We start from the raw sequence: 20,669 nt of genomic DNA, 5'->3' as shown, positions 1-20,669 counted from the left end.
TGTTCTTTGCTCTGCTTGTATGCTCCCAATGAACAGACTGAGTTTCATTCTGTTGGGTTCAGTCTAGCTACTTGGTATGTATAGGTGAATGTGATCTTATCAGTGAAATATTTCCACCTGACCAAATTCCATCAGGAATAAATCAGTTCAGCTGTTCACTATTTGGTATTTCTGGTCTGCGGTTCATGCCTATTGGAAGTCACATTTTCTGTTGATTCAGTGTGACAGAAGCAAGTGAGAAGTGAACCTTTTTGGTGGAACTATCCCATGAGCATATTTGTACAACTGTTCATCCTTCACTTTCTACAGGTGTTCAGGAGGCAACAGCAGTACGCATCCCCGAAAAGTCAGAGTGCAGCAAACACTATAAATGAGAAATTGCTTTTAGATGTTAGAATTGTCCAGACTTATATGAATAAGATGTACAGGACTAGATTTACAGTCTGGGAAAGTATCCTTCTGACTTGCATAAATGTACAAAATTACTCAAATGGATTGAGAAGGAGAGGCATCCTCTAACCTCTAGATGTACCATGTTCTGTAGTGATGTTCTGTTTTCCTTTACATGGAACAACCAGCTTGGTTTGCTGTGGCTCAGCAGCTGAAGAAACCAATGCAGATCAGGCTAGGAGGCATGGTTTTGCCTCAGTTTCTTTCTGTCCCTTTTAGAGGGGAGTCAAATCCTACACATGCCTGAGTATGGAGACATATATGATCCGTGATTTTTTCTTTTTTTAAAAAGCATGGGAGGAGAATCTTCTTGTCCTGCAGCAGGGGACAATGTCAAATGGTCAAATGATACAGCCATCTCTTGTGTCCTTGGATATTTGAAAGCCTTGAAAGCTCTTCAAACTATCCATGTAGCTGCAGACATATGCTTTATGAGAAAAGGTCAAATACTGCACTCATAACTTCATAGAAATTGATAGGAAAGACCTGTTAAGTCATCTAGTCTATCTTCTTGCCAGTGCAGGATTGTTCCCTACAGTATACTTTCTGGTTCTGTGTTCATGTTGTATAAGGGAGTCACAAGTTTTATGGCTTTGGCCTTTTGATAGTATATACTGTATGGAACTTTCTGATTGTTTTAAAGGTCTGAGTAAGAAGGAGATCGATCCCATGTTCTCCAAGTGCCCGAAACTGGAACAGAAAAATATTAGCAAAAATTACTTAAAATTATGTAACATTTTAATTAAAATTGTTAAAATACACAAGGGCAAAGCTGAGCCATAGCAGATGAACATTGCAGCTGATGTTTCTTTAACTGCAGACTATCATTTATTTTTTCTAATAAACTGTATATAATGTTTAAAGTAAAATAATCTCTATCCCCCCACCCTTACTTTGATATCTTCCTGTCTTTCATTTCTGTCCATCTGGAGCTGGAGTTGAATTATGGCATATTATTTCTATCTTTCCCTCTGGACCATAACCTTCTTATCTATTCCCCCTGGCTCCCGGTGCTTACTCACACTCTTGCTTCTCCACCCTGATTTTCTCACATGTTTTTCTCTATTTCCTTTTACTCTGTGGACTCTTTTCCATTTCAAAAAAGGAATTTATTGTTTTGCAGTTAGTTTTTCACATAATAATTTTTTGGTATTTGTCTTTTTTTTTTCTGGGCTAAAGTACTGTCTTCTTGCTCCAACAGAGAGGGAATTAGAACTGCTTATCTCACTGTGAAATGAAAAGACTCTGTTCCAAGTCACCATGAGGAAATTTCTGGCAGTGAGAAGAGGTGTTAACTGCTGCCCTGAAAGGACTACTGAACTTAGTATTAGTACAGAGGTTATTTCTGCCACAGCAATGTGAATAATTTGCTAAATTAATTAAAAATATATTTGCTTTCCTCAAGAAAGAGCAGAGTACATCCACATGGAATTTTGCTCTGTGAATGGAACAAAAGAAAGCAAAACTGAAACAGAACAAAAAATTCTAGAGCAGGATACAGGTATGCTGAATACTGCCTTGGGCTGTAAAAATGACTCCTGAAATGGACACTATTTTTCATGCTCAAGTGTTTAATATTTAGTTTTGGTTACTGATCCTATCAAGGCCAAAGATTATTGTAGCCTTAAGCCACAATGTAACTCAGTAGTGCAGTGCTCTGCAACTGGAGTTTTCATTAAAAGATATATTTTGACATTCTAGAGTGAATACACCCATAAGGAGTGAAATGTCTCAAATATAGATTACAGGTCCTTCAGTTTTCAAAGCAGGGGCAGATTGCAGCATCTTTGAGGAACTTCATAATGTGTCTGAAGCTCCTTGTTTGCGTGGTGGAGATCTGAGGATGAGTTTCACCAGTTTTTCCTAGTGAAATGCCACCAAAATCAGAAATGCTTATTTACCATAAGCCTAAGCACAATAAACAAAAGCATGAAAATCTGGTATGGAAAAGGTATGAAAATCTGGCATTTCTTTGAAGGTAAAGCCTACACTCCCCAGGCTTTAATTGGAGAGCTCTTTCTGTTTAGCTCAGTTAGACATGAAGCCCTGAAACCTTAGGAACAGGAAGCAGTGCTAATTAAATTTGAAGTGATTCTGGATGTTGGCAGGGCCTATCCCTAAATCATGTATATGCCTTCCCCTTTCTTCCTGTCATCGTTTTAATGCCACAGTAACAAAGAAAAAACCTCCACTTTATAAAAACAGGAAGCAACTGATCCCATTGTTAGAAGCACCCTGTCATGCTCTGGGGGTGAAGTATTGTCTACGTGGACGGAATTAAAACAGCGCCTTGCAGCCTACTTTTGGTAAGTGAACAGTTACATTTGTTAATGTCATTGTAAAGCATCGCTGGCTAATACCACTGTAAAAATCTGTGCCCTCTGTGAAAGGCTTTCAAAATAGACCGCAATTAGAGCCATAAGCCCTATTAGTTTTGTTACTTGTAACAAAGAGGCAATCATGCTGCTGGATTGCTACTTTTTGGAAGACAGGAAAAGCTCTATGGTTTGGCATGAAGACTCTTAATTCCTGAGGAAAAGGCAGCATATAGAGTCTTATTACCTCACAGATTAATGACATTTAATATGACGAATGCCATACTGTGGTGACAATGTAGCCTCTATGTTCATGAAATGGCATTTTTTTCAAGTAACAGCTCCAGCTTGGATCTTGTGCTTTGGGTTTTCTGCAGATCTAAGCCAAAGTGGCTTTTAATGGGGGGAAGAGATTGTTTTGATTAAAAAGAAGCCAGATATGAAATTAAAGAAACAGTTCAGAGGTAGATATTATATTTTGGCAAAGATATTTCTTTCAATTTCAGCTTTTTATTTAGAGACAGCTATACTTTTTAACACTTGCATTCTTATCTGCAGCGAAAGGCCTAGTATTTGAAACAGCATTTAGGATTTATAGAAGGAAATACAACATGTATTTCTTTTTAGGAGCGTGGGAACATTAGAACTGCCACAATGGCAAGCTAACTCCCTCTAGTTCAATATCTCATTTTTGACAGCTACTAGCCTCAAAAAGTGCAAGAATTCTATTTTATTCAGCTGTGGCATAATCTGTCCTTTCTGTTAGGTCTTGTCCTGCCTGATTTTTATAACCACATTAATCCTTCTCCTTCTCAGAGTTAGATTATACCTCTGCCACTGCTCCAAAATAGGATACAGCAGGTCAAAGTACAGTGTGTCAAAGAAGTGTTTCTAAGCGTGAAGAGGCACTGAGCCCCTGGGACACCCACATCTCTTCCTGTTTCCCTTTCACATGAAGTAAGTTGATTAACTTCACTTATGTTTTCTGTAATGCTGTCTAGAAAATATAAAATTTAGGGTGGTGGTGAGTAGAAAAAGAAGTGCTTCTAAGCTCTCCTAAAAGGATTACAGTCATGGCCTTGATTTTTCTTTAAAGCTTTCCTGACTCCTAGTTGTGTGAACAGGCCAGGAATGCAGGACAGTTGTTTCCTTCCAGCTTTCAACTTGTAATAATTTCTAACGAAAAGACGATTTCCTGCAGTAGATTTACAAACTTCTGAGAAGCCTTGTCTGAAAAGCTGTATGAAAAGCGATGGTTCCTTGCACTGAGGCGAAACTTAAGACAGAATTTCACAAATGACTATAATCTTTGGACAAGGCACCCATGTTCAGACATATGGAACAGGGGACCGAAGTTAGGGCAGGGGGGAAAGGCTCATGGATATATAATTCAAATTAGCATTGGCTCACTGATTTCTCTAATAAACTTGTATTGCAGTCTGTAACAGCCCTTCCTGTCTTTCCTCAGTAAGCCTAGAACAGCTGATAGCATTTTGGCAATTGCAACATCTTCTGAAAAGCAAGTTTTATACTTGCAATCTGCTACTTCTGTTGCAATGCACAAGAAGCCACATGATTCCGTGTCATTTATTTCACTTACAATGGCTTGTGCCAGGTACAAATAGGCAGATTTGATGGCTGGGTGAAAGCCACAGCTAGAGGATGTAGGACTACCTGAATTACCTCAGGAATTGTCCTGAGTGTTGACAGAGGCGGCTGCACTGGTGACTATGGTGTTCCTACATAGCGATCCTGCAGGCTGGGGAGGGCAGAAAGCTCCCCAGCACACCAGTAGATGCCTTACAGTGTGTGTTTTCTGGAGTGCTAAGAAGAAAAATACGCCATATATATCTCATACTCTGTTAAAAGGAACTGTTTTAGATTTAATTTTTGGTTTTGCAGCTTTTTCGTTTTTAATCCAGAATGTGTATTGAATTTTTCTGCTGCTTTGCATAGCTGAGCTGTATAACTGAATTAGAAAAACTAGCAAATACTGGGTTTGTGCTCCTTTGTGTAAAGAGGCAAATTTGGCAACTTTAACAAGGAGCGAATGGGCATGGAGACAACTATCCACTTGTGCCTCTAAAGCAGTTCCTTCAGATAAGGATTGAGATTTGCTGGCAGTTGAGACATTGCTGTAGAACCTTTTCTGGGGATAAACATGTTTTCTTTTCACATTTTCACTGTTCTAGCATTTTTCACAAACACATGCTTTTTATACTAGGTTTTTTAAAGACTTTTTTTTTTCTAGCCTGCCCAAAGGAAGACACAATTGAGATTTTAGTGGAGAAAAGCAGCAAAAAAAGAGCCAAAATGAGATGGATTTGCAGTCCCATATCTCTTCAGTGTCAGTTTTGTCACTTATTTGTGTACGTACAATGTAGAAGAAGGCATGGGGGCCTGTGGTCAGTGGCAGTTTTGTTGCAGATCATGACATTTTCTACCCCATTTAGTAGTAATTTTCTAGATGAATGGTGTTCTCAGAATCTGTGCTGAATGGTGGTAACATGGGAGTTAGAAGGAACTTTGTAAACAAAGGAAATGGAAAGTTTGGTTAAGATATTGTTGGCTAAGAGAAAAAGGCTTATTACAAGTCTAAGTTTGTTTTGGGTTCTTAGTGAGCTTGGAATTAAAATGTAGGTTTTCTGTGACTGGAAATATAATAGAAAAACACTAAAAATTTCCTCTACATAGCAACATTGGAATTTAAACATCTGTGATATTATTCCATGTTTTTTTTTATGAGTGATAAATTTTGTTGTTAAAAACACTGGATTTTGGAATATACATTTCAAAGAGCTTGAAGGCTGGCCCTGATTACGTATGTCTTTATGCTAATGCACAAAGGGTCCTGTTAAAGCAGCTGGGTCTCTGTAAATGTGTTCTTGGTGGCAAGAGGGTGAAACAGCTACAATTCTAACCTGAAATTGTTGTAGGTGGAAAAAAGTTTGAGAGGGTGTCACCTTTAAATCATGATAAATGTACTGGTGTCTGAAAAAAAGCAGAAAAAACATCCACAGTGGCAAGAATGTTCAGAAGAAAACTAGGGAAAGCACAAATGGAAAAAAATAGGTGTTTTACTGAAAGTTCTGTGCTCTAAAATGAATGGATTAGGATGTTATACATATGCATGCTATGAACAAATCTCCATAAGTCCTAGCTTACTATAGATTTGATCTAAAATAATGCTTCAAAGAATGTGCTATACTACTTTCTTCAGAATATGATGCGGTTTAGATGTTTTCACTTGAAGCTTCTCTGGCAGTTGGCTTTTAACTTAAGTCTTGAATGTTTTAGTATCTCTACAGTAACTGCAGTAACTAAGCTAATTCTAGATTGTCTTGATATCTATAGGAGAGAAATGATTTTTTTGTATGAGAATACAACATCTATAAATAGGATACTCACATGCCTTAGAAATTTATGAGAATTTTACTGGGAGCTTTTCCACTGTTCAAAGTTACACGTGAGCATGTTCTGCTCAGATGCTTTGACCAGGCTATGGGAATAAGAGGATAGCGGAGATCTTCATTTTTGCCTTTTATTATTTCTTGTAATTAAAATACTGGGTGTGTGCTCTTAGAAGACTTTTGAGAGATGAATTCTGTGAGTCTTGTATTTCCAGCTCTTAGCTTCAGTCTAGGAATCTTGATTATAGATTCATATGCAGCTTCCAGCCGGAGTTGTGGTCCTTGTGGGGAAAGAGTAGAACTGAAATCACTGAGAAACTCTGTGGGAATAGCAGTCTGCTTTGTGCATCACCAATGTGGAACCAAGACAATGTAATTCTCAGTGTTATTTTTACCAGATTTTGATCCTGCTATAGTTTGAACAATGAATTACTCTGGGGGAATTCTACTTAATCTGATGGCTCTATATTAGAAGAAAAGTTCTTTTCAAGCAAGGGTATTGTAGAAGTCTTTATTGACTTTTTATGTAATAAATTTTGTTAACACTGAGTTGCTTTTCCCTGACTTCAGCAAATATTTGTTTCTGGTGCTTGACATTTAATTGTTCCCCCCCCCCCCCCCCCTTTGGTTTCTTAAGGCTAAATTTTGTTTGTTTCACTCCTGGGAAATTCTAACTAAAGGCATTAGTGCACATAAACTCTCAAGTATTTGAAATGACTTCTGAAAGCGATATTTAGCAATTTTAGAAGATTACTTTGGTAAAAAGATGAATGTCAGTTATATGATCAAAGAACAGAAAATGAGATTCCATTTTCATTGCTATGTATCCTGTAAAGGATCGAGATTTAACGTGGTTCATGTGGTTTGCAACTGTCATGAAACCACATGGCAGCCAAATACATGAAAGCCAAATGCATATGTACATATTTTATTTTCGCTTTGCTAGGAAAGAGACATTATTTGCACCTTGAAACAGCTTTATTATTCCAAGAGGAAGTATTTAGTCAATCTGTAAGCTATGCTAAATCATTTCCCAAAGAATCTGTCTGAAATAGTAAGTATAAAGAAATCAATCTTTGCTAATTCTTCCTGTGAGGAGGACACTGGACACTTTGAAACAGAAGTAGAACATTAATTTTCAGCATCTAATCATGCATTGAGATACAATGGCACAATGGTTTTATTGTTTTTTTTTCTCTCTTCCCTTCCCTTGCTAGCTCCCTTCTGTCCATCCTACGATAGTAACTCTGATAAATAGAAAGCAGACATGACACCACTTCTCTTTATTTCAGAGTCAGAAGTCAGTAGACTACATACCTTAGATGGTTTTCCTCAAATATGGATGGATCCAGCTAGGTCTACATTAACAAGTAATTTGGGGCAAGAGGAGTGGAGAAGTAGTTTGAAGTAAGAGATGCCGAGGCCTCTTCATCTGCCTAATATGTGATATTGAGGGTTTTGCCTGGTCCCCAAGAAAAAATTTCCTTACCCCTTGTGGTCTGAAGCTACCCAAAGGATGAGCCATTGGTTTGTACACTTGTGTTCCCAGTCATGTCGGGAATGCGTGTGGTACCGCTTCTGTTGGGGGGCTTCCAGTTTGGTTTCATCAGAAGGGAAAGCTCAAGTTCATCAGAAGAACAGACTGAAGCAAAGCTTGGTACATGTGGATGATAAGGGGATTCACTTCCAAAACCATGTTATTGCTCAAAGCTGAAACAATAATATGGTTGCAGACTTGCACTCTTTACTCCCAGGGAGAAAAATAGGCCTAATATCTGTAATTCTTTTTCTCTGCAAAGATCAGGAGTTCTCATGTGGGTAGGGGAGTGGATAAGAGGTAAGGAATTTTTGGCAGTACTACGTCTGTAATTCCATTTAGCTATACATCTACTCTCTTTTAAGGAAGAACTTTCTTAAATCTAGAATTAATATTTTATTTACATCTAGAATTCTTAATTATGTTTGCTGACATTCACTTGAATAGAGAATGATCATAGCCATTTACAGATTTATTAGTAGTCAGGGCAGATTTTGAAAAAATGAATAATGACATTCATTCATTCTTGACATCTGAAAGGAACAAGAATAGCAGCACTGTACTTAGCATTTAATATTTTCATAAAATATGATTTCTGTACAACTTTTAAATCCCCTGTTTTCCTTCTGAAGACATGTTGAACATTCACTTTATAAAAATAATATTGAATGAGAATCCTACTTTAAAGCTCTTTACCCAAAAAACACTTTCTCCATTTTCAGGGTTTTTATTTACTGGAATTAAGCTTAACTAAAGTTAGTGAGCTTGAGGTGGGAGTTTAAAAATCAGGACCTACGTGCCTCTTCATGTGCTTTTTCCAATCTAGTATTCTTGCTGACTTGCCTTGTAATTCATATTTAGTCTTTATGTCATCGCTTCTATCTTTGGGAGTGTGAGAAAACAAATGAATGCCAAAGGAAAGGTGGCACAGGCTGGTACTTGTTCACTTCAACACTGATGTCATGTGGTGCTGGCAGAAAATGGAGAGTTATTTCCATTAAGAGATGTGACTGTGTTTCTGTAACAGTTGCATATCATTTGAGGTGTATTGTAATTAAGACTTCTAGGTCTTTAAACATATGATAAACAGAACATTGTGGGCTTAGCTGTGCTATCTGTATGAGGAATTTGTGAGTGTTTTTGTCCAAGAGTGTAACTACCAAGGTTATCTATTTGATCAGCGCTGTTTATATCCAAAAGCAAATTCTTCTCTATATTCCTCCAGAGCAGGAAGTGCTTTTGCTTTCTTCCTTCCTTGTTCAGATGTTCTCTTTCCTCTCCTCTCATTCTTATCTAAAATAATCTCCACTGTGTTGTGGCCAAGGAGGGCAGGGGTGTTGGACAGGGGCTTGCAGCCCCGGGTTTTCAGCTGAAGACTGCCTCAGCTCAGTCTGTTCTCCCGTGCCTTCCGTGGGGACAGGTTTGGCTCCAGGTATTGCTCAAACGGACTTGTGGGCCTTTAAGTCTTAGCCATTTTGGTTCGTTGCTAAAAGAAAGGGTGTCTCTGCAAGCCAGTCAGTAAATGGCGCTTGGAAAGAGTGATTTAGTCTGTGACTCGTATGAATAGAGACAGGAGAAGAGGGACTTCAGCTACTGGCTTTTAGCGTTTCAGCTTGTTTTGGGTTTACAGTGTCATGGATAGACTTTCTTTAGCCAGCAGGCCCAGAGCTACCATACTGTTAAGTGACCGATAATACAATCCTTTACAGAGGCTGGGGTGCAATTCTGTTGCGTAATTCATCTAGAGCAGAGACGGCTGCTTTTAGGAAACCTTTTGGAGGCTTTTGGAGGCCGCGGCTCTTGGAGCTCGCTGGTGCCGTAACAAAGGCAGTAGCTGAATTTGTGACACTGGTGTCAGAGTTTTTCTCTCCTTTCTTTTCCCACAGCCAGGTACTGCAGGTTGCCATCCAGGTGGATGCGCCTGTTCACCTGTTCTGTGGGCCTGCACTGGTAACCAGGTTAAATATCCCCTCTGTCCTTTTATTTAGTGTTAGTTTAAAGGCAGATTATACCACTGTAAGTTGGCACAGCTGACATAACTAACTGCAGTGCAACACTGGGGGTGAACATCTGTGGGCAGGGATTTCATAAGCTGGTTTTGTTGTCAGAGGTCTTGTTGAGCTTCAGTGAGAAGTGGAAAAGCTCATGTTTATGCTTTTCTTGGTATAATGGCATGAAGAAAATTTGGTTCTTCTGTTTCTTTCATCCAGATAAGCACATTATTATTTGCAATAATTGATTAACAGAACAAAAATAAAATATTTCCTACAGACTGTTTTCTTTGTCTTTTACGAGTAAATATTCTTTTGCTCTAAACTGAAAACTCTTGACTAATGGCAAACAGGTGTTTATAAGGATATATGAAAATGGTGTTTGCTATACTCTAGGATGGTTGTATAATGTGTCTCTTTGGAAGGAAGAATTTAGATGAAAACACTGTGTTTATATATTCAGAAATGTGCCAGGTTTTTCTAGGAACAGGTCAGAGGTTCACAGCTAGACAACTTACAACCTAAGGCATCAGTACTGCTGTGAGCTCCACTGAAGTGGTGCAGGTAACTAAGCTGTTTGTGCTGAGTTTCAGGAGCAGGCACTGCTGAAAGACGTGATATGAGTGAGATTCAAAAATGAACTAAAGGTGACTATAAAGAGCACAGAGAGGAGGACTGCATTGGAGAGATCATACTGCCGTTTTTAACGTCCAGAGAACGTCAAAGACAGTTAACTTTTATCGCTTTCTGGTTTCTCTGCTGTCTTATTTTTTCTTAGTCAAGGCAACAGATGTTACTCCTAGGTTATTATATAATGCATAAATAATGGCTTGGGGAAGGCATGTTGCACATTTGGGAGAGCATGGAAGAATAAATTTCCAGACTCTTAAGTGCTTATTCTACTTGCATTTTTCCAACTGTGAATCATTTAGCATCTGAGTTTTGATCTGATGATCCTTTTAGTACCGAAACTTCAATGGCACTTTGGGATGTGAAAAGAATCTGTGGATGACTGTTACCAAGCTATGGAAAACAGGTGACTGCAATTTTGTGACTTGGTACTTTGTCTTTTGAATAACATTGTCTTATCTGTTCCCTTTGCGATACTAAGGATCATAACAGTTTTTTTCATTTAAATTCACACAGTGTAGCAACAAATTTCTCCCTGACCACCAGTCTGATCTTGCTTTAAACATCACTTTCCCTGTGTTGTCTGATCAGAATTAACTTGCAGAAGAACCGGGCCTTTGGTTCATGGGGAAAGAGCTAGTCTGTCATGGTGTTTCTGATACTGAAAGAATTTCAGTTAGGTATGACGAGACCTTTTGTGGCAACCAGATTGTGCCTTCTAGTTTGTTTTTTTGAATGAGAAGTCATGCTAGATTGAATGGCATGCCTCATTCCAGTGTGAACTGATGACTAAGTTAAGATGTGCTGATGAATATTTATTTCTTCTATGAAAAGTTCTGACATTGAGACATTCTTGTTGTCCGCTTGTTCATAGAATAATGAAAAGTTTGGTGGTTTCCTCCAAAGTGTATATATTGGCAGAAGGATCTGAGAGGCAGATTTCACACAGCATGTGGTATAAACTGCCTTGTTTTCTCATTTCTGGAGTGCAGTGAAGATGCTTCATGATATTTTGACTGCACATGCTTGACACTGTAAACTCCTTTTGAGACTGTCATGCCTTTGTAATGTGCTGATGTTACCTTATTAGTAGCTGCATTTTTTTTCCACAGAAGCATGTAGTTTATTGACATTTGTTTTTACTGCTGAATTTTTTTTCCACCATCTAGTATGTTGCTATGCAGTTTCACTAGGAAAATGTTATGGTTAGCCGACTGAACTGTCATCCTGTCTTTATTTCCCTACAGGTTTTATGGGCTTAAATAAGCACCTGAATAAGCTTTTGAAATGTGTCAGATAATGTAATTTTGCAATGTTATTACATGCTTGTTTCAGTTGGCAGTTCATGCAGTATTTATGGCTGTTGCCTTTCTGGAGCATTTTAAAACTAGGTTCTGAACTAGAACATAAACATATTTATAATTATTAAGTTATTTTTACCAACTAATTTTGGACCAGGGATGTGTTGGCTTCAGAGTATTTTTCTGATATTGGTTTATGTTTTAGTGATTTACTGTGTGAAAAAATTAATGATAGAAATACTTCATATTTACCCAGTTGTGCAGACAAATGCCCTTCTCACCAGATCTCTTATTAATAGGTCTTAAGAAAGCCAACTTTTTGTTGGCTACGGTTCATTTTTTCCCTTCTCCCATTGGCTATTCCTAGGAAAAGTTGTTTCCACCCTAAGAAGTACTAGTCAGGTTTAAATGACACATGCATGGTTATTTTTAATTTAAAATACATCACAAGGGCCAAACCGTATCCATATTATATTTCCATTCTTTGATGTCAGTTGTATTTTTTGATTTTTTTTCCCTATAATATGTATCCAAGCCTGCTTAATAAGACTGCTAGCTACACTAGCTGAAAACAGGGGAAAATGCTACTGTGGTTTGTTCCACATTTAGACTACTACCAAATAATTTCATTTGAACATGGATGTAAGACCTTGTTTACAAAGATGAAAGTGAAAAAAAGAGGTGGTTTGGCTACAGATTTTTAAACATTATTGTATGTAATTCAATTAGAAAAAAAGAGAAACTAGAGAAAAGTAAAGAAACTATGAGAAAGATGACTCAAATGGCAGTACAGTTGACTAGCCATATCCATTATGAAGGAAGGCAGCAGTTTTCCATACATCCATGTATTTACCTGTGAAAGAGTGCCTTAATGAAAAGATTACTCATACTATCTTCATTTCCTCACCAGCTAAAGCTTTCTATCAGCAATTCTATCAGGAAAAAATTAATGTGCAAATCATCTCCTGTGAGCATAAGTGTAACACTGGGGGCTAGAGGAGCAAAAAACGTAGTGCAGCAATGGATCACAGATATTTTTACCTCTATATATTCCACTCTTTGGATGGAGTTATACTACAATTGTTACAGGTGTTTAAGCAGCAGAGACGAGTTACCATTCTAGTTTTGTTAGTGTAGACATGTCATAAGGCCACTCTGTTGACTGCAAACCTTAAAACAGTATCTATAGTTAAAATATGCCCAGAATTATCCTTGGTAAACATAAGATGTTAACTTAGAATGATTTTGCCAAAATAACAATCTGCTTATTAATATGTCACAATTTTTAGGAAGATTGATGAGAGAAGATTCCTGTTTTTTTATCATCTGACCTAGTTTGTAATTAATTTGCTTTCCTTTAATTGCTCCAGATGACCTGCAATATGGTGTGGAGATGGGAAAAACTAGATTTTGAGCTTGTGATCCTCTTTGCTCTGTGCTGGGTAGATGAGGAAAAGCTCTCTTTCAGGTTTCCTCTTTAATCAGAAACTTTCTGCCTTTCTGATGCTAAGAACATGTGATTGCTACTCTGTGCGCTATAAATCTAGATGTCTGGAAAGAGGTGAGGCACTTCCATACTTGGTGTTTTTTTCATCTTCTATTAAGAGGTCATTTTCAATGGAAACCTGCTCTGAATTGCATCTGGTGGAGTAGCCACATGAACAGCTTGTTCTGTGAGAGTGAAAACATGTTCTTCTTCACTTTAGTATGACTAGGAGGGAGCTGAGCAAGGTGAAATTTTTGGTTTCGTAATTCCTATGTACTTTGTTATTTATGTCACGGTATATTTCCAACTATCCTAAATCTTGCTTCTCTGCTTTATTCCAATACAACAGCTGTTTTGACCTTCTTGTCAGAAGGCCCCCAATAAGTCAGTACTTTTGTGTTTCTGTGGCTCTTCAACATGGGATATTTAAAAGAAATGTGCCTGTGAGGACCTAAAGTTTTTCTTATTCAGCATCAAGATTGTTATGGGAAGAAGAAGGGAGGCCATAAACATTCTTTTATTATTTGGAAGGCCTCACACTTTGCTTCTTTGTTTAAAAGAAAAAGGAAATTCTGTCCTCACTGCTTATACTAGGTCCAAGCATTTACAAAGTAGCCTTTTAATGTTTTATTAGAGTTTATTATAGAGATGGCTGAATACTAAAAGATTCTCGGCACTTAGGAAAAACCCTAATGTATTGAGACATATATATTTTGTTTTTACTGGAAATTAAATAAAACATGTTTAGTCTAAATAGATTCACATTTTAAAGTACAAATAAATATATAAACATATTTTTAAAAGCTTGTATTAGCCAAGTGTAGGAGTGCTTCAGTATGGTTGGGGCTTCTAGGCGTGGCTAAAATATATTTAACAATGCTGCCAAAGTACCAGGGTGAGTGTTAAAACTGGAATCCTAAGGTGAGCCCTGGCCATGACATATTTCTTCCTTTTACCCTTCTGGCTCCTAACCTTGACTGAGCGCACTTAGTCTTCTTAGCTTTGACCAAACTGCTCTTGTCTCTTTCTTTTGTAGGCAACTCATTCTTGCAGTGTCTCCCTTTTTCCTTCTTACTCTATAGCTCAGCCCTGTGGAGAGATGGTCCTTCATCAAAGTAATCTTTCCTGAGTTCATCACTCTATATTCCTATTTTTGTCATTTTAACCTGTGGTTCTTTCCTCTTGTTTTACTCTTCTTTTTATTTCTGACTTTTCCTCATTTATTTTTAGCTCTTCCTTTCTTTTATTCCCAGATGCAATGAATGTCTCTTATTTCTAATGCACTTGATCCTTGCTTCGTTCCCATTTCCGCTGTCATTATCCTGTCCCCAGAGCTCTCAGTCGCAGCTTTGAGTGTTATTAGCTCTCTCATGGTAGCCTCTGCTGTCTTTGATCCTAGTTTTTTGTTTCCTTCATCCTTCAGTTTGATATGTTTCTGGGGGGATCAGTCAATTGGAATATGCTTTTTCCTACAATCTCAGATTTTTTGTTAGTGAACCTAGTGTGCTTCCCAGCACACAGGACTTTATTCTGCTTCCATATTAGAACAAAATTCATGCATTCACCATTCTTTTCCCCCTGCATTTTGGTTTCCGGTGTGGGAGCCACAGTACAGTCCAGTAAATTGCCCATACCAGTTGATTGGGGGATCAAGATTAAAGAGTTTGTGTTCTCATATCCATTTTCACTGGGTTTCTCCTTGAGACAAAGTATACCTTTCAGAAAGTGTTACTTGAACCAGTGGAAATGATTCATATTTATGGGAAGGTCTCTGTGACGCGAGACCAGTGCACTAAACTTCTGGCAGGTGCTTTGCCTCTGAGTGATTCCCAAATAATAAAAAGTTTTAGGAGTAAAATAAAAGAGATTACTATGAGCTGAAGAATGGGCGCTTACCACCACTACAGTTGAAACTCATTGGAATTGTGGGAGACTGTTGAGGAGCTTTAAAGAGCAGGTCGTGTTTGTTTAAAGAGCAAAGATTAGGTCCTGCACTTGAAATACAGAGACCTCACTTGTCCTGTGATTCATACGCTTAGTCAAATACTTCTCAATTTAAAGAGAGGATAAAATATCTGTAGGAAAGGATCGCGCCTCTGGGGCACACCATGCCCAGAAGAACCAGCCAAGCGGGATAGTTGGACTGGTCTTTGCACAACAAGAAAGACAGAATGCTTCATTTATGTATGGGCCCAATATAATTGTATAACTAAAAATGGAACATTTTTCCACTACCTACAACGGGATAAATTTTGGGGCTAGGGGCTGGTGCCAAATATTTTTCTGCACTTGATGCTTCAGCAGGGATCTGGCTGGTGCCCTTACAAAAACAGAGCACGTGTTTGCACACATTCAACACCCCCTATGAGACAGTTTCCTCAAACTACCGTTTAGGTTGTGTTTGGCACCTGAGGTGTTTCACAGGAAAATACAACACATTCTTGATGACATACTAGGGGGAGAGTATTAAGGTCTGCATAGATGAGGTTTTGATCCTGGGAAATACAGTAGGTAAAATCATGATCAGTGGCTTACCATATCTGAGTGCTTACACCTCACAGAGCAACTAATGGGAGATGTGCAGTACCCGTAAAAATCAGGCCCCACTGGGGTCCCTAAAGATTGCTTTAAGAATCTACCGTTAATCATATGTGTAAGGCATAGCACAGGCATTTTATTTGCTGTACCTGATATATTTAGTGGAGACCAGGGAGGTCATGTTTAGCAAAATGAGTAGATAATGAGCTCTTTCAGGTAACCAACTTATTACCTAATATTTGCCCCTCTTTCCCTACGGTGTAGGCCATGAAAATGTATTTTAGGCTGCAGTTTTACCACGTTAACCCTGCCATTTCTCTGCTCTAGAGATATCTGAGAACAATTAAAAAATAATGTTACACACATGATTATACTTTTTGTAGACATAGGGAGTTAGCATACCTCTGAACCATTTAGATGTTCATGCCTTTAAAAATGTTTATCTTTCTGATTTTTCTCTTGTCCCAGTTTAGTCTCTAGTGACTTAATCCAGCGTGAACACACATCCTGTGTTCATAGGTTTGGCAAGAGCTGATCATTCTGAGGGATGTCAGCATCAACAGTGTTCCAATATTTCCGTCAAGTTCTTGAAACATTTATCATTCCTTTTAAGCATCAGTAAGCAGTTGATTAAGCAGAAAGATCTGTGTGTTTTTTTGCAAAGCTCAGCTGCATTATTCAGAATTAGAGCTCATTGGGAATTTTTATGACAAAGTCATATTAATGTCAAAAACTGCCAGTTTGTCAAAACCTGAACTTTTGATGGAAATGCACCAGTTTCAACAAAACTTACAACTGGAAAAGTTTCTTAGCTCTGGGGTAAATTTTCTGGTCAAATCTACAATCTGACATTAAAGCCCAGTTTGGGGGATTTAGTAGACATGAATTTGAGTTCCCGATCCTATACTGAGGTACATAAAAGTGGAAGTGCAGCTAGGGAAGAAACTGCTGTGAGGGCCAATAGGTTCATGGTTTGGGCACTCTCCAAGGACTCGAGCCTGAGTCACGCAGCCCCTCTGTCGGTGCTCTCAGGACCAGTGTTGTGAGTGCTGTCATTAAAATAAGGAGTCCTGCTTTTACATAAAAGCTAAAAGAGCTTTGTTTTGTGACTAGAAAGCTGTTTCAAGTCTCCAAAGATAGTTTGAACAAGAAAATGGATTCCTGTTCACTGCTGCTTAGAAAAGGTTTTGGATGCTGAAGCTTTAAAGCTGTCTTTATTTGTAATACACCTGTTCTTCCCTCACAGCATACTGCTTCTAATTCTTGCATCCCTTGTACTGTGTTTAATCCTGGGAATTGTTCAGCTTTATTACTATTACATTTGTCTTTCAGTTCAACTCTGTAATTTAAGTGTCATAACAACTTGAACATTGATATGCAAATGGGAATTTTTCTGTTTTGAAGGGGAATAGCTCTTAATAAGAAAGTTAAAATTATAGTCTGAGGTATAAAACAAGAAATATCTGGGCGAAGTAATTCTTTAATGTACCTCCAAATTGTTAACTAGTGTGCTAGAAGAGTCTTTTAAACATCACACCAAGTTAATAGAAGGTCGTGTCAGCTTTAAGATAGTAAAAGTACAGCTAAATAAAGCTTTTAAGTACAGCTTCTAACATGTCTCATTTGACGCTTACCAGAAAGCAACAGATAACCAACTGCATTATTCTCTGACTAATGGCTTATAAAGGCAGCAGCTGTTGTAGCTACCTCCCATCCAACTTCCCCTGCAGAAGCTCAGTCAGATTCAGATGAAGGCTTGTCTATGCCTCTGACAAGGCTGAAGCTCAGTGGCTGATCTGTGATTAGTAATTGCAAGTTATTGGAATAACAATAGAATTTAGCCTTTTTTCCGTGTCTGTGTGTCTGTGTGGTTTAGATACTCCATTCAAAAACTTCAGTTGTTTGATAACAAGTAAGATTGTAGGTCTTGATTCAAACTGTTATTTGAATCAGTAGAAAAGCTTTTAACCCCCTATGCTGCAGAGCAAGTCCTTTCTGTTCAAATATTCCAGGGTCAAATTTATGCTTTATTAATATTCACAAAACAAGCAGTTTAAGTGATAAATTTGTTTTGGCTGAAGGACTCCTTGAAGGCCAAAGCAATGTGGTTAAAAGCAGCAATGACAAAAGCTATTGAAGGCCAAAAAAAAAAGGGTGAAAACATGAGAGGCAAAATGATACGGGAATGTGAAGTGCAGTTAGGATTTTTGTCAGGATAACATTCAGGTCTAGTACAGAAGCAGGGAAAGAGTTGGGACTGGAGCGAGCAGCCGTGGCAGCAGTTTGAGAGGAGGCTGAGTTTGAGGCAGACATAGAACGCTTGGCCCCAGGAGTTTATGCTGAACTGGAGAATGCCACAGCTGCAGACATGAGTTTTAATTCTTCCTCTTTCTGTAGTCATGATCCTTGGAGGGGCAATTACTTCACTGGTTCTGTCAGTAGGGATTGGCCCTGTAGACATCAATCAAATGAAGTGATGACTTTGTAGCAGTAGCCTCGTGTCTTGCAGGTGCTCAGTGTGATCATCTGCAGTAGGTGTGGGAGGACTTGGAGAGACTGAAAGCTTTGTTCTTGAGCTTTTTGTTTTTGTCTTAACAAAATTTGATGTTGGTTCAGTATAGCATAATTATTTAAAGTCTGAATTCTACATAAATTGTCCAGTTAGAGGAAGGCGAAAGGTAATTCCTTGTATTATAGTGTGTTTTAGCTGTAATAATGCTGTTAATTCCTTTCTTTCAGGAAGGGAGACAGATGCAGAATAAGTGATGTTAAGCTACTGATAACTGATGATTACCTGATTTCAGAAACTGGTAATTGGTGATCACAGCATTTTTTAAACATTAGAAAGCAAAGATATAGTAATAAATGTCATTTTGACTAGTTATCAGGGGTGTTGTTCTGTTCAATATTGTTTTGCTAGCTGTAATGCTACCAGTAGAGAACTTTAGCTACTGAACACATCAGTGGAAAGCTTTGAGATCTGCAGTCTTATAAATCACATTGTAAGGCCTTACAAAATGTCATCTAAAAGGCTTACTTGTTTTGAGACCTAATGAAGTAAAGCACAGTGATGCTAATATACATTGAATATATTGATATGCTGATATTGGTATTTGCATGGAAAAATATAGTTCATTTTCTACCTCATTCTCTGGAAAATATGGTTGGTTAAATATTGGTCTTCATCATACATAAACCATTGATTAATAATGTTAAATGAATAAAACTGCACTTAATGTGCATATTGTTCTTGGGGGGAAAAAAAAAGCTGAACTCTTCAGTAAAAAGAGATTCACCTACTGCTTTTGTGAAATTGCCTTGTTCTTTCATCTACACTGCAGACCTGTGATTCATTCTTTCAAAGTGATCAGTCTGTTCAGAGGACATGATCCTTAAAATAACCATCCCCTTCTGCAGTACAAGTCTGTGTAGGGAAGTCGCCAGGGTCCCCTTACTGATATCCTAAGATACTCCTTCTCTTTGCTTGTATAGTCCATGGCTCTAGCCCTGCATAGATCCATAGACCTTGAGGAGGGGCCAAGATCAAGAATTTCATCATCTTTTCTATGAGCAAATCTTATGGATGTTGCTTGGACACCTATTAAGTGATAACCTCCTCCTACAGCTTTCTGAGAGTCTTGAAACTGTGTACAAGTCAGACCCAGAGTGTAAAATCTACTGGCTGCCAAGAAGTAAAAACTCTTAAGGGAATGTTTCTAAACTTTTGCCTTTGTAGACATCTCAGGTCTGCTATTATAAGGGAGTCATTGTTTTATTATTTTGACTAACACAGCACAGATTACAGACAAAAATAGAAATTGTGAAGTACCTGCCAATGGGTCTTGTTGAAATGGCTCCTTTTAAAGAAAATATTTAGTTGGATATAAAAACATAGCCTGATTAGGTAGCAATTTGGTGAAAAACATCTGGAAAATAAATGGAAATCTTTGAGATCGATATCAGTCTTAAGAAGCGTGGATACCATCAATTTTACTGAATGGTGGGAGTTTTAGAACCTCAAAGAGGAAAAAAGCTTAATTACAGTGGAAATAAACCAGTTCAGGAAAGATCATAAAAGTGCTGTGAGTTAGGTCTGATCAAAAACACACTGATGAGAATACTGGCAAAAGAAAAGACAGAGAAAGATTTATTGTGTCTATCAAGCATTGAGTTGTGTTCTGAAACACGTTTCCATGGGCTGAGAAATACTGGAATATAACATTTACTTAGAAACAGAGAGAACACACAGCCATTAAGCTGATTATGACAAGTTTGTAGAGAAAAAGAAAAGAAAATGTTCTGTAGGCAAGGATGGGTTATTGGACTGGGATACATGATTGATTTATTTTACTACTGTAGGCCGGATGTCAAAGAATAGCTTGTGCAGCACCAGGCATGACGTTACTGACTGCCAGCTACAGAAAAACAACTTAGAGGAAGATGCATCTCACCTGAGTTTAACCTTTTAAAACCATCATAGGCATGTACAGAGTTGGGATGAATCCCCTTTGGACGGTGCTGGTCTCTCATTGTGCAGAGGATCTCGTCCTCCGCAGAGGCTGCCCCACAGCTGGTTCAGGCTAGATGCCCACCTTGTAGGCAGAGAAGTGAAGATGAGTTCTGTGCCCAGGATTCACAAAGTTTCATCATTGTAAATCAAAATTCAATCATTGTAATCAAAATTTAATCACTGTAAACTTTGAGGGAGAAGGGCTTTCTTTCTCCTTCTCCCACTCAGAAGGATGGTTTGTTATACCTTTGTTACTCTTCCTATTTCAGAAGAACTGAAAAAGACTAAGATTAAATTATTAAAACCAGTTTTCTCAGTGAGATTTGAACTGTCCAGTTAAGGGAAATAGGGTGTTTAAATGCTAATGTTTATGACTGGATTGAGAGTTCGGCTCGTTTAAGCTGTTCCATTAATAAGGTGGTAGGACAGATTTTAAGAAGCAAAGGATCAAATTGCAGCAAATGGGGTTATTCATCTGTGAATTACCTGAAGATACTCTTT

General features: G+C 38.1%; 2 long non-coding RNA genes across 5 annotated transcripts in view; both read left to right on the top strand.

Annotated features, from left to right (window-relative positions):
• The window catches only part of LOC136992183 (uncharacterized), a 181,526-nt gene extending 178,788 nt beyond the window's left edge, over positions 1-2,738 (top strand). The window contains exon 4 of the long non-coding RNA XR_010884257.1: positions 2,656-2,738. This is a non-coding gene — a long non-coding RNA (uncharacterized lncRNA). The remainder of the gene's footprint in view (positions 1-2,655) is intronic.
• Positions 2,739-3,646: 908 nt separating this feature from the next.
• LOC106491925 (uncharacterized) overlaps positions 3,647-20,669 on the top strand; it is a 156,877-nt gene continuing 139,854 nt past the window's right edge. For all 4 annotated transcript variants that reach the window (XR_010884252.1, XR_010884255.1, XR_001293843.2 and 1 more), the window contains exon 1: positions 3,647-3,722. This is a non-coding gene — a long non-coding RNA (uncharacterized lncRNA). The remainder of the gene's footprint in view (positions 3,723-20,669) is intronic.

Source organism: Apteryx mantelli, chromosome 5 (assembly GCF_036417845.1).
Source record: "Apteryx mantelli isolate bAptMan1 chromosome 5, bAptMan1.hap1, whole genome shotgun sequence".
Classification (NCBI taxonomy): Eukaryota; Metazoa; Chordata; class Aves; order Apterygiformes; family Apterygidae; genus Apteryx; species Apteryx mantelli.
This window is presented reverse-complemented; position numbering and strand designations above follow the sequence as displayed.